The 13,899-nt window shown below is 47.1% G+C and overlaps 1 protein-coding gene and 1 long non-coding RNA gene across 3 annotated transcripts in view; one reads left to right on the top strand and one right to left on the bottom strand.

Annotated features, from left to right (window-relative positions):
* Nucleotides 1-13,899, bottom strand: part of Gm32840 — a 62,793-nt gene that overhangs the window by 41,633 nt on the left and 7,261 nt on the right. The window lies entirely within an intron of this gene.
* Slc38a4 (solute carrier family 38, member 4) overlaps nt 9,344-13,899 on the top strand; it is a 61,141-nt gene continuing 56,585 nt past the window's right edge. Inside the window, exon 1 of one of the 2 annotated variants that reach the window (NM_027052.3) lies at nt 9,344-9,445. The gene's annotated coding sequence lies outside the window, so the exon portion shown is untranslated. Of the gene's footprint in view, nt 9,446-10,385; nt 10,409-13,899 lie in introns of those variants that run through there. The other variant, XM_006521350.4, reaches the window with a different exon arrangement.

Genomic DNA, 13,899 nt, shown 5'->3' with positions numbered 1-13,899 from the left:
GGGGTTGGGCAGAGGGAAGGAGAGGGTGGAGGAGGCAGAGAAACAAGGAACTGAAAGGTCTGTCCTCCCTAAAACTTCAGCAGCCTTCCAGGTCATGGCAACTTGGGAGGAAACTTGGAAATCCCTGCACGTGGAAAGATGGTCCTGTCCATTCCCCCAATATTTGATTTGCTGTGCTCAATGAGAAGCGAGAATATAGGAAGAGAAACTTAGATGACCAAAACTGGTCTGCTGGTGTTTTGGGGACATTCTGGGTGTCCCCTTTAGACATGCTCAAAAACTAATTGAAAGTGCTTTAAAAGTGCACCTAGGTTGAAAATTTTGCATATCTGTGTTTATAAGTAAAATGATGTTGTTATGTCTTTCTATACCATATAAAACCACCATCATCTATTTTGTACACCATATAAAAATACCAGCCTACATTCACTTTGAGCTTAGATACAGGAAAAGTGTTATGTATTAGAATAACTAGGCAGTACAGAGTCTTAAGTGGTATTTGAACACTTAAAACACTGTTATTGGCCAGGCAGTGGTGCCGCACGCCTTTAATCCTAGCACTTGGGAGGAAGAGGCAGGTAGATTTCTGAGTTCGAGGCCAGCCTGGTCTACAGAGTGAGTTCCAGGACAGCCAGGGCTACACAGAGAAATCCTGTCTCGAAAAACCAAACCAAACCAAACCAAACAAAAGAAAAAAACCACCAACCCCCCCCCCAAAAAAACCAACCAACCAACCAAAAAAAAAAAAAACCCACATACAAAAAAAAAACAAAACAAAAACAAACAAAAATGACTGTTATTGAAATTTGAATGACAATGTGCTAATAAAATTTCAGTTTTCATGAAGTATCTCCAATATGAAGTTGTTCTAACCAAAGTTCACTTAGTCATTTAACATCTTCCACATTATCCTGTCTCTTCTGTTTGTTGTTGAAACAGGCAAAAACAATGCACACTAATTTCATTGACTATATAACACAGCCGTTCTCGGAAAGGGAAAATGGAAATGAGCACTTTCGTTGCAACTAATCAGGGTTCTGTTTCCTTCAAGGTCATTTCCTCCTTGGGCTGACGTCACGAGAGGCAATCTTCCCTGCAGTGTGCTCGGGTCATGACTTGCACTGGCGGTGGCAGTTGGACAGCTGGACGTTATGGCTCCCACCGCGCTCGGACAGGCTCCCTCTCCACTCAAAGCTGCCTCTTGAAGTTATCAAAAAAAAAGAAAGAAAGAAAGAAAGAAAGAAAGAAAGAAAGAAAGAAAGAAAGAAAGAGAAAGAAAGAAAGAAAGAAAGAAAGAAAGAAAGAAAGAAAGAAAGAAAGAAAGAAAGAAAGAAAGAAAGAAAGAAAGAGAAAAGAACAGTGCCACCTCAGGCTAGGTGAACCCCACCTTCAGGGCTCCCTCCTTGAGTCACTTGGATTCTCAGAGTTGACAGTGGGTTACTTTCTTCATAGTTTTCCTTTGTCCAAATCCTTTCTCTGTAGCTTGCCCTGGACCCAAGTATTCTTGGAGGTACCAGTATCCTCCCCTCGACCCCTGTTTCCAATGCCGTAATCTGAGGGCCGTATGAGGAAACACTCAGGTACAACATTCCTCCCCTGTCTCACTCCACCCACTGGAACTTCTGAGTTCATCCTAGAGGCCCCTAAGTCATACCCCATGCTAGAGCCTGCAGCTCACTTATACATAGCACGATATCACCAGACCCTTCTGGTTCAGTGTCTGCCTCCACCCTAGTTCTCGTCCCCTTAAATTTACTTCCTCAGGGGATGAGCCTGATCTAGATACTTCTATTCTTAATGGTAACAAGAGCCACTTAAAAGCCTGCTACAGTTTGTTTGTTGCTGGGGGCTCCCATACAGACTTTAATTCCTTAGGCCTACGGCAAGAATAAGGAGTGTCTTACCCTCGCATTCAGTCAGGGAGAGAGCCTGCTTTTCAGAACTGTGACTTGTTCAGGCCAGTTGGCTCCAGCCTGTTGAGTGAAATTGGTGGATCTGTCTCAGGAGGCTCTGTGACAGCTTAGTGAGAAACAGAAGGATTTTTTTTTTTAGCACTCGTAAACAGGAATGAACCCCCAAACACCAAGAGCCCAGTTAAACCTTGGTCAGTCATTATGATTGTGAGGGTCTTTGGGAAGGACTAAAGCGGACTTCCCAAACAGGCCCCTGGCAATAGGAGAAGTTCAAGAGGTAAAGATGGTTTCCAAGTTTGATGGTGCTTTAGGTCAGCAGTTCTCAACATTCTTAATGCCGCAACCTTCTGATACAGCTCCTTGTGTTGGTGCTACTTTTAAGAATCATGACTTAAACATCTGACATGCAGGATACTGACATGCCACGCCTATGAAATGGTTGTTCGACCCACAAAGGGGTTGAGACCTACATGTTGAGAAAGGCCTGCCTTGGTTTGATGGTGGTGTGGTAGTGTATGTAACTAAAATACAGACTCAAAGGCCACAGTTCAAATCATTAGTCAAGCAACTCCTTCAGGATGGAGTCCTGGGGTTTTACTTCACTGAGTGGTCTAGATGACCTCCGTTTGCCCTGTCAACGGTTGGAGACCATAGTGTTTTGTACATTTCTTCCCCAGCTGTTTGAAATTCCATAGAGATTCATTTATTTTGTGGTCTATAAAGCGATCTTATTTTGCTGTGGTAAGTTACAGGCTTTCCTCAGAAAGCAGCCTTCTCCTAATGTCAGACAACATCAGCTACAGCAACTGTGCTTTGGGGAAGGTTATGTTAGGTGTGTTCAGAAATATCCTCCATGAGGCAGTTTCTGTCACATCCCTTCCTGTCTACTCTTTAACCTGGGTCTCTCAGCTGTCTCTTTCCTTAGCACACCTAATTTCACACACCTCTACTACACTGCAGGTGCTCTAGGACAAAGGTGACTTATTTGTTTCTGTCTTAGACAGTCCCCAAATTGTTACTTAATCAACAGCAGGACCTTGATCTGTTTGCCACTGAGTGTCAGTGGGTCTCATGCCTTGCCTCTCAGCAGGTTCTGTACAGAGAAGAGGGCTCTATACAGAGAGAGAGAGAGATGAGAAGGTGAGATCATAAGACTGCCATCTTCCGCAGGGTGAGAGAAAGCTAAAGACATCACACAGGTATCTGCGTGGCTGTGTTTTTCCCCCACTAGGGTCTACCCTATAGGGGCAGAGCCTCGTCTCCATCAGGAGAGTTTGTAGGCCTCCAGGATATATATCTTTTCAAGGCTTGCTCCGTAGGAAGGAGATCAGGAAAAGAAGTCTCGATGGGCTTTGGTACTGGTGGTACCTTATGGCTGCCTGCCCTAAATATTCAATCTACCTAAAAAAAAGCGAGTTTGTGATAAGATGGCAAAGGGGTGGCTTTGTTTTGGGGTTAGAGATTCCATATCTGGGCAGCATAAAGCAGGCCATTTATTTTCATGTTTCTTCCTTTTTCTCTGCCCTGCAACACGAGGGTCTCTGTAAACACCAGAGCCGGCAGAGTAAGGATCCATGTGAGGTGAGAAAGAAATTAGTTCAGAGAGATTCAGTAGCTGGTGTTGGTTCAAACCTCTGAACAACAGCTTTCAGACCCTGTGGGTGGGGGTCGAGTGACCCTTTCATGTGGCTTGCTGAAGACCACCAGAAAACACAGATGTTTACATTATAATTCATAACAGTAGCAAAATTATAGTTATAAAGTAGCAATGAAATGATTTTATGGTTGGGGGTCACCATGACCCAAGGAACTGTATTAAATGGTTGGGAGCTACTGCTCTAGAGTCTGACACTGGATAGCTGATTTCAGGCATTTTTAAGCACAGTCCAATTTGGGGGGGAAAATTTCCTGGTATAGCGCAATCCCATGTGCGTGAGGAGGCATAATTTCAAAACTTCTCAAAGTGCGTGTTATTTCTGGCATGAAGACGGGTAGATGGGCTCCAAAGGTAGATTTCATCTTAAGAGCCTAGAGGAGGTCTCAGTCATGCATTTAGTACAGAGGTCATCTGGGCCACTAATCACCTCCAGTCCCAGCTGTGGGAGCTTAGGGGGAGCCAGGTATGATCTGGCCCTACAGATAGCACGGAGGTTGCCAGGTGATCGGCCACCTCCATCCCCAGCCTTTAGGGCAGAAAACAGGTTATACGTCTTTTTCCAGGCAGCCCTGCATGTGTTTAACATTCCTGGTCTCCCTAGCGCTATCTGTGATCAAAACCTTTGTGCTCCCAACATTCTTTCGTTCCCTCCCTTTGTCCCCTGGTGTGTGGTGTGCGGTGTGTGGTTTGCAGTGTGCTTTGTGTGTGCGTGTATGTGTTGGCCAGAGGTCAATCTCCGGTGTGTTCTCAATTCCACGCTACCTTATTTTTTTTAGATAGCATTTCCCATTCAATGTAGAGCTTACAAAATTCAGTTGTACTGGATGACCAGCAAACCCCAGGCTCCTCCTGTCTTTTGGGCTCCCCTACATTGGGCTTCCAAGCGATGCCTGCTCTCTCATTGTGGGTTTTCAGGATGAGGCAAACACTTTCCCCGCTGAGCCATCTCCCTGGGCGTGGAATAAACTTTCTCACCTTGAAAGAGTGGATAGGATAGTGACTAGGCATGCTGGGATTGGTACAGGCCATTTAAGCTAAGTTAGGGCAGTGTCCCAACGTCACATTTCATTGGAAGTACTTCTCTACCAAACGGCAATCAAAGCTGTGTGAAGGGTGTGTGTAGCCAAAGAGTAGGATTCTGTATCGTCAGATCATCTCAAAGGGAGAGCCTGGGAGGCCGAGGGATGAGTTTATAGAGAGAAGGAAGACTCAAATGGATGAGGACACTTGGGATTATAGTCAGACACCAAAACTTCAGCCATCTTGACACTTGCTGATCCGGTCCGTTGAATAGGAATGGTCAAGTTTACCTGCTCGGACTCCCCCACTAGTTACTACGAATGCAATGGACAGCGCGAACATTGGTTTCGTTACAAGCTATAAGCTGAGCCACGAGCTGAGGTATGACTTTGTCCTTTACTCATTAAATATTGCAGGATCTTGCAACACATCTTTCCTAACGCACAGCATGCTGCAATATGCCAGCACGGGTTTAAGAACAGTCGTGGGCCTGACCATCAATCACAGTTTCAAATCGACCCTCTCATGTTTCCGCTTGCTTGTTTAAGGTTTAGAGGAGTTCTCCCTCTGCTCTGCATGTCTCGCCCTTCTTAAAACTGGGACACCCAAGGTCTCCGCATCAGACCAAATTCAGCCAGGCTCTCTCCAGGTAGGCTTCTTATAGCTACCAAACCACCCCCGAACTCCCTGTAGTCCGTTGAGGTAAAAAGTTGTTCTTCCCTTACTTTTCACATCAATAGAAGATTCTCTATCAGGAAGAACCCTAACCCTGCCCCCTCCCAGCAACCCCGCATACGTACACCAGTGAGATCATTTCCCCTCAGATGGCAAAGAGAATGACCTGACAGTGAACTATGATGCTCAGGGTGACGAGGCCACCCAGGCAGCCTGACAGGAAGGCAGAAATGAAACCAGAGTCTCTCTTTTACCGAATTTGGAAACACTCGCTTGCCAGGCTCTGGGGAGAGTAAGGAGAGGGCGCCTGAACAGGAGCCATGTTCTTCCTGCTCCAGAGCCCTTGACTCCAGGGGGAGGGGCTGAGTGCTCCCTCCATCTCTGGAGCACTATCCAGACAGAGCTCCCTCTCACAGGCATGCAAGCACGCCTGAGCTACAGCTAGGTAAACAAGTCCGACGGCCCCACCCCATCCGCCATTTTCCTCCTTAGTGAAGTTTCTCTCCAGTATGGTTGTGTCCCTTCACACACGCTTGTGTCACGCTTTGGCGAAAATATTTTCCCCTACCAAATTACAACCTCTACAAGGACAGGGCTGTGCCTGTTCACTCCTGTCCCCTCGTACCTGTACATTAGGAGGCACCCAATCAAAGTCTGCCAAATCGTATGGTTTGGGGGAGGGGGGTCACAATACACAAATATGGGGCTATTTATAGGCAGAGGCTAGAAGAGAATGACCCCCTCGAGGGAAGGCAGCACCTTAAAGTTGTGACTACTCACAGGGTTCCCTTATGCAAACCCATGAGCCCTCAGTCCGGCCAAGAGCGTTCTTCCCAGATGCCCCACTCCCCAAGCTTGCCGTAGGCGCACAGCCATTTGTTTATGGGCTCTTGAAGGCTAGCCCGGGAGGATGGTGATGAGAGACCAGGACAGCCTTGTGCTGTCTCTTTTTCCCCTAACGGCTTTATCAGAGGTGAGGCAGAAAGGACACTGGCCTCCGGGGAAACAGAATAGGGAATTCTGGTAGGTCGGTAGCAGTTGCATGGAGGGGCACAGAGGCAATTCTTTGAGCTTTGTGTAGGCTGGGCGATTTCCCCCTTCCTACTGAAGTCGTATAAGCTCCCCCCCCCCAACCCCAACCCCAACAATCCCCACCACAAAACCACCGTGGCACTAACATGGCACTCAGGCTTGAACGGTGAGAAATGAGGTGAAACTGACAGCTGGAACCCATAGCAAGGGGTTCCAGGAAGAGGGGAAACAGCAGTGGAAAGCCACCGGTCTTAGGAAGCTAGGGGCCAGTGAGAGCTTTAGAACGCCAGCAGTTAGGACACGCATGGCGGATGGCCCAAGGGTTAGATGGCCCGAGGGTTAGAGCCAGAAAGGAGAGTGAAGGTCTTAGTCGTTTGACTGCTTGGTTGTCTGCACGTAGAGTCGCTTACAGACCTTTGAGGAGAGACATTTTAGCTGGTGAAGCTTTACAGAGTGTGAGCAGCCCCCCACTGAATCTTACTTCACTTGCTCCAACACCCACAGTTTCTTTTCTTTTGTCACTAGGTAAGCTTGTGATAGTGTCTGAACAAGGTATGTTCCAGGCAAGCGGTATCAACAATTTTTGTCTGTTTTTTTTTTTTCTTCAGAAAAATCAAGTCTCTAGAATGGAACTAATTTGTCCCTGTGGGGTGACCATAAAATCATGGTAGAGGGTGTCTTCTCCAAAGGCAGAGCATGATCTCACGCGAAACCAAAATGCGTGTCAGTGAGGTCCCACGAGAAGCTTCATAGGACTGGCCACTCAGCTTCCTGCCCCTTAGAACACTGGTTTCCATGACCCCGGAGGAACCAGGTCACGGCTACATGGCCTTTCCTGGTCAATTTTCACAGCAGAGAGACAACCAGGCTTTTCAGTTGTGTCTGGCGTCTCCACATTACTCTGGGACCTTCTGCAACTCCAGTGAAGTGCAGTCCCCACCAAAGATGAGCGGATTGCACTTGAATCGGAATGCCAATGCTTTATAGATAAAATTAGCATAATTTCCCCTCAGCCCATAACCTGACTCGTAGTTCCAGCATATATAAATGAATAACACGTAGTTTCCTATTACACCAGGCAATGAACCATAGCTTTTGATTTTTTTTTTTTTTTTTTTTTTTGGTATGAGCTAAGGTGATTAAATAAATAGTTTATTTACAAGTTAGCTGGAGAGATGACTCAGTGTTTAAGAGCACTTGCTGCTCTTCCAGAGGACCTGAGTTTGATTCCCAGCACTCATGTGGTGGCTCACAACTCCCTGTAATCGTAGTTTCATGGGATCCGACACTACCTTCTAGCTTGAGAGCACCAGACACGCCCATGTTAGGTGTATGTGCAGGCAGAATTCCCATACACGTAAAATAAATACTTTTTAAAAAATTAAAAAGGACAAGAAAGGAAAGATGGATGCTAGGATTCCTGGTTTTGAAAAGTTGGGCAGTTATACATCTCTCGGGCATGAGCTGCTGGCATGAAGGAACTATTTGCTTTCAGCCATGTTTTTTCCCCACTGATATTCTGTTTATGGGCTTGCCTTGGCTTCTCCTGTGTCTCAGGTCAGGCCCTGAGAGATAGAAATCTTTCTCCTGCCTCAAATCCTTTTATTGTGGTCCAGCCATTATGACCTGCTAGTAGCTTACTACATACACTCCTTACGTGTTATTAAAGAGGCAATGGTGAGATAGCACAGTATAAATAAAACCCAATTTCAACAAGCTGAAGGGGACTTTAAAATTATTCTGTTATATTCTAACTCCACAAAATTGAACTTCTTGCCAGGAGAAACCAAAAGGGTGTATATATCATATTTGACCAGGATTGCTAACCTACTCTCGTGAAACTAAATATTTCTTATATATATTGTGCTTTTGGGGGGGGGGTGGTACAAAATCATGCTGTGGTAGAAGTTATATATTCTTCTGTTGCTACCCTTCTGTTGAACTGTTTTGTATAATCTGAGGTGTGTGTGTGTGTGTGTGTGTGTGTGTGTGTGTGTGTGTGTGTGTGAGAGAGAGAGAGAGAGAGAGAGAGAGAAGAGAGAAAGACAGAGACAGAGACACACATAGAGACAAGAGACATAGAGAGATCTATCACTGATGGAACGTTTTGAGTGTTCCTTATTAGCATGCAGATGTTTCTGTTGTTACATTGTTTTCTTTCTGAAGTGCCGCCATGTTCTAGTACTGTTCTAATACAGGAGCTATGAAATGGGAAGAGCTAAGTGTCCTTCCTGAAGACAGACAGTTAGACCGGCAGCTCTTCATAATTTACGTTGGGCGCGTGAGAGTTCCAAAAGCCCTGTCTGTGTCCCTGGTGGGTCTGTTAAATCTTCAGAGGCCACTTCTCCACCAGTGAACCCCTTCTGCCAAAAAAGAATGGCAACTTTTATTAAATAAACACGGACCTTCTTTGAAGCGGGAACTATGCTTAGTGTCAGAAAATGGTTTTATCAGAAAATGGTTCCATATACATATTTTTCCTTAAGACCCTCCTAGCGAGCAGAAAATGTAGTTTATTATAGCTTCCTTTGTACTCAGAATCATATTTAAACTAGGACCCCATAAGAGAATTACAGGAAAGGTTCACAAGTGGGTGACGGCAAGGTTGCCCTTGTATTGCATAGAGATTTTTACTGTGACCACCATATTCTATTTGTTTGCTTTGTGTTATGTGGTGACAGTAAGCTGTGTAGTCCGTGAAAAAGTTGTTTGTCGAATACTCTACACTGACTACTTTTACCTACTTAACGATGTAGATATATCCTGCACACAGGAAAATCCCCCCAAATAAAGAAACTTCACAGTCGAAAATGAACTCACACCAAACTCTTTGGTAACAAGACCCAGGGCGGGTGGAGGGGCCTCCATTGCTCTCTGGGCTCCAGGCTTCCCTCTAAAAGGACAGCTGGACAGCTAGACTCCACCTGGAAAGATGTTTCTGTTGACAGATCAGGTTCCTGCACTGCTATTGGTGGCTAGGCTGGAAGGGAGGGTCCTCAAGAAAGGAGATCGAGATGCTGCCCCCTATCACAGGATGGAAATTTCCACTCTTTGGGAAGCCAATAGAGAAGACGGAAGGGTCTCCCGGTCTAACCCTTGCCGCCACATCCATTGGATTCCAACCCGAAGAGGGTAGACAGAAAGGCGGGTGAGTTAAATGTGGTATATTTTCTCTTAAAAAACGACTCAGCGTGGAATTTTAGGGCTAGATCCTAACTTGTGTGTGTGTGTGTGTGTGTGTGTATGTTTGCGCGTGTGTGCGCGCGTGTATGTGTGTGCCCCCGCGCGCGCGTGGGGACAAGCGCACGTGGGGCATTCAGGTCTCGGAACTGTGTAGGGTCAAAATTTGTTGGTTGTACCTTAGAACTACAGGCTAACTGGGTTATTTCAGTGACTAGAAGTGAAGTAAACCAGGGCAGGCGGAGGGGATAGCTTGAGGGGCTTTTTTTGAAGGCTCCTATTCGAACTGTGCCTGCGTGGCCGTCTCCAGAGACTGGTGTGGGCTTGCCGACTGGAGGTCTATTGGCTCTGAGATTTTTGTTGTGGGACCTCCTTGAACGATAGCAGCTGCCTTATAAAGAGGGTCTCACCCTTCCTAGGATCTGGCTCCTCACCCTTGGGGATCGTGCCCACTAGGTGCTACCCGAGTTGCTGGAAGTGTGCCTATGACCCCCCGCCCGCCGGAGGTGGTGGGGGAACACGGGTTCAGGGTTTAAAATAGACTCGCTGGTCTCTTGATAGTTGGTAGTTGAATTTCCTGACTGTAAGCATGCTCCCGTTGTTAAATTGCCTTACGGCGAGCAGATCAGCATGCTCCCGGAGTGCGAACTCTAAGGCTTGGGGACTCTAAGGAGTCCCAAGAGCCTGGAGCAAAGTGAGAATTTGATTTAGAGCCGAGACTGCTTCCCACATGGTGGGATCGGGGATCCGCCACACCCAACAGCTCGTAGGCGCCGAAACCCCGCGGTAGGGTGGGGGTCGCGGGCATGAATGGAGGACTTCAGAGGAGAGGGAAACTGACCGTGGAGTAGTTGGGAGGAGACAACTTGGTCAACCAGAAGGAACTCCTTTTGCCTTGAGGCACTGAGCAGGGACAGACAGCTGAAAAGGCGTAGGTGGCTCTTCAGGGTATCAGTTCCTGGGGACGGACCCTCGTGGGGATCGGTCTGAGGTTCCCGTGGAGGGATCGGTCTGGGGTTCCCATGGAGGGACCCTCGTGGGGATTGGTCTGGGGTTCCCGTGAAGGGACCCTCTTGGAGATCGGGTTGGGGTTCCCGTGGAGGGACCCTCGCGGGGATCGGGCTGGGGTTCCCGTGGAGGGACCCTCGTGGGGATCGGGCTGGGGTTCCCGTGGAAGGACCCTCACGGGGATCGGGCTGGGGTTCCCGTGGAGGGACCCTCGCGGGGATCGGGTTGGGGTTCCCGTGGAGAGACCCTCGCGGGGATCGGGCTGGGGTTCCCGTGGAGGGACCCTCGCGGGGATCGGGTTGGGGTTCCTGTGAACCGATCCTCGCGGGGATTGGGCTGGAGTTCCATGGACGGACCCTCGTGGCGAGCCACAGGGAAAGGTGGCTAGAAAAACTCTTCCATGTATACCAGAGCCTGTGATGCTTCCTTCAGCACTGCTGACCCAGTTGGAGGAAGAGGGGCGAGCTGAACCTGAGACTTAAGCAAGGATGATTAGGGATGAATTCCTAGGCAGTGGCCACACGCCTAGAGGGTTTTTTTGAGCCTCTGGGCTGGTGCTTAGAGATCGGGAGCCCTCAGAAAAGCTGGAGTGAGGCAGACCGGCGCTTGCTTGATGTTTTGGTTCTCATTATGTGTGTTGCGGTGAAAGGATAAATCAGCCTTCCTAATACTCAGACCCTTTAAGATCGAACCTCATGCCTCGGTGAACACCCAGCCGTAAAATTACTCCATTGCTGCTTCATAACTATAGTTTTGTTACTGTCACAAATCGTAATGTTTGATAAGCACGCAGGATTTTTGATGTGACTCCTCCGTGAAAGTGTCCTTAGATCCTCCAAAGAGGTTCCTCTTTGTCTCTTTATTTAAAGACAGTAAACCAGGAGGGACGAGAACAGAAAGGCACTACTATGTGTCATGATAGGATGGGAGCCACGGGAGAAATGGAAAACAGAATCACTTCCACATGACCATAAACCTTCCTGTGGTCCACCTCTTATTTGATATGTAATGACCTAATTCCACTCATTCATTCCCCGGACGGTCATGGTGTAACACTGGCTCGCAGGAAATCTATTAGGTTTTTCTTGTTGGTGTTTTTCTGTTGTTGTTTTGTTTTTTAAATATATCTCCACTGTCACTTCACACAGGGCAGAGCAAATTCTTCATGGTCACCAATGTTTGTTGAATAATAGATTGGTCTAGTGGAGGATAATTAAAGTAAGCCATTATGTTCTACATCAGAATCTGCTTTATTAAATGGCATGCCAAGTAGTGTAACAAGAATCGGTGGGTCCTTTGTTGGTTTGCTTTTTTGAGACAGGGTTTATCTGTGTAGCCCCGGCTGTCTTGGAACTCACTTTGTAGACCTTGAACTCAGAGATCCACCTTCCTTTACCACTACAGGCATGCACCACCACTGCCGGACAAAATGAGGTGATTCTTAAGCTAGGTTTTGAAGCAGAAGTAGGAGTTGGCTAGGTGAGGAACAAGAAGAGGTGAAGAGGGAAATGTAGCAAATATCTCAGGGTGAGCCTGCGACGGGAGCCATTTAGTTTAAGCACAGTCAGTGCTCAGGGGTGGAGATGCCTCTGGGGAGAGAGGAGGGAGGGGTTCAGAGTCCTCTGCAAGTCACCTCTGTCCTCTCTTGAATTAAGGGAGGTCTGGCCTGTAGTCACCAAAACCAAGCGGCTAAATCTGGAAATGAGGAAAATGTGTTTACGGGTCCATCACGTTGTGACGGGCGTCGTCGGAGCAGGCACCCGGGGAGGGAGCTGCCATTTTGTGGTGTCCTCAGTGTTATTTTTCTGGTTGTCTGAGGAATCTGTTTTAGCATAGATGCTGCTGACACCCACAAAAAGATTTCTCAACAAATGCTTTGCACGCTTATAGAGAGAATTGGAGGGAGGTTTTCTGTCCTGATTTTAATTTTTCATGGTTTTATCGCTTACTCAATGCACAAGTCACAGTATAAAAATATTACCATTTTTATGTCTAAGTATATAAATATATTTATGGTAATACTCGCATATTAATACTAATATAATACTAATATTATAATATAAATATATATAAATAATACTTAAGCTACAATGAAGTGGGGATTTGAGTGGCAGGCAGTATGACCACCATCTTCCCACTTCCACAGATGTTCGTGGCAGGTATGTGCATGGCTTTTCAAACTCTATTTTGAAAATTAGCTTCCAACCTCAGTCCTAAGAGGTCTTTTGTATGAGTTTTGCCTCTTCACTGAGGGTTCGAGGATCATCTTCCGTCTCCACCACATCTGCACTTGAAAGCTCTTTGGTTGGGAGGCCAGTAGGAGGGAACTCAGAGTTGGTGAAGCATACAGACACTCCAAGATATTTCTTTTACTGGATTAGGACACACTTTTAGAGTAAGTCTTGGAGCAGAGTTTCTTCTTCTGTGATTCCGGATAGCGGCGCGTGCCTCAGTGGATCCTAAGGGAGTGAGCAGCTCATTCCTCATGGAATGTTTAAGCTGATGTCTGGTGTACCCTAAGCGCTCGGCATGAGAGAGCTATCATCAAGGATGCTATTGCTTTAACTACCTGTCACATTATTTGAGATGTTTAAATGCTAGTAAGTATTTCTGTTTGGTGGATTCCCACATATGTATTGGTAAGTGGGGTGGGTGTGCATGATGTACAGAGGCCAGGCCTCCATGTTGGAGGCCAGGCCTCCATTTTAGATGCCTTTCTCTCTTGTGAGCCTCTTTAGTCTTTGAGATACTATCTCAGTGAAGCCAGATCTCGCTGATTGGTGGCGCCGGCTGGCCAGGAGATCTGGGCGTCTGTCTGTTTTCTTTTGTCTCCAGTGATAGAGGTATGGACAGGTTCTGCGGGCCCAGCTTGCAGGTGCTGGGAATCTGACCTCAGGCCCATACCTCTCTGGAGCCAACCCAGTAAGAGATAGAGAGTGATAGAGACAGAGACAGAGACACACAGAGAGATTGTGCGTGTGCTTTTTTGATTGTTGTTTGAATTGTTTTGTTTTGAGACAGGGTTTTTCTGTGTAGCCCTGGCTGTCCTGGAACTCACTCTGTAGACCAGGCTGGCCTGGAACTCAGAAATCCACCTGCCTCTGCCTCCCAAGTGTTGGGATTAAAGGCGTGCCCCACCACCGCCCCTGGTGTATTCGCTTTTGATAGCATTTTTTTTCCTTCTGTGCTTTCTGACTTTTCCTGGGTAAATGTGAAAAATGTCTATCCCTCTCAGATAAGCACCAACGATGGAATTAAGCAAGAATTTCACCCCAGTCTACCTGAGGGCACCAGTGACTTCACTGAGTCACTAAGGAGAGGGTGCTCACAGGAGTCTGGATGAAGGAACGATAACTGCATACCACAAAGCCCACCCTGGCGGCTGAGGTCTCACGAGAGCTGTAAGGCCGGGGC

This window comes from Mus musculus, chromosome 15 (assembly GCF_000001635.26).
Source record: "Mus musculus strain C57BL/6J chromosome 15, GRCm38.p6 C57BL/6J".
Taxonomy (NCBI): Eukaryota; Metazoa; Chordata; class Mammalia; order Rodentia; family Muridae; genus Mus; species Mus musculus.
This window is presented reverse-complemented; position numbering and strand designations above follow the sequence as displayed.